Source organism: Mandrillus leucophaeus, unplaced genomic scaffold (assembly GCF_000951045.1).
Source record: "Mandrillus leucophaeus isolate KB7577 unplaced genomic scaffold, Mleu.le_1.0 Scaffold1211, whole genome shotgun sequence".
Taxonomy (NCBI): Eukaryota; Metazoa; Chordata; class Mammalia; order Primates; family Cercopithecidae; genus Mandrillus; species Mandrillus leucophaeus.
The window spans coordinates 689,907-690,185 of NW_012100444.1; positions in this window are offsets into that span (position 1 = coordinate 689,907).

Below are 279 nucleotides of genomic sequence, written 5' to 3' on the forward strand. Positions count from 1 at the left end.
TTTCTTCTTTATTAGTCTTGCTAGTGGTCTATCAATTTTGTTGATCTTTTCAAACAACCAGCTCCTGGATTCACTGATTTTTTTTGGAGAGTTTTTTTGTCTTGATCTCCTTCAATTCTGCTCTGATCTTAGTTATTTCTTGCCTTCTGCTAGCTTTTGAATGTATTTTCTCTTGCTTCTCTAGTTCTTTTCACTGTGATGTTAGGGCGTCAATTTTAGATCTTTCCTGATTTGTGTGCATTTAGTGCTATAAATTTCCCTCTACACACTGCTTTAAAT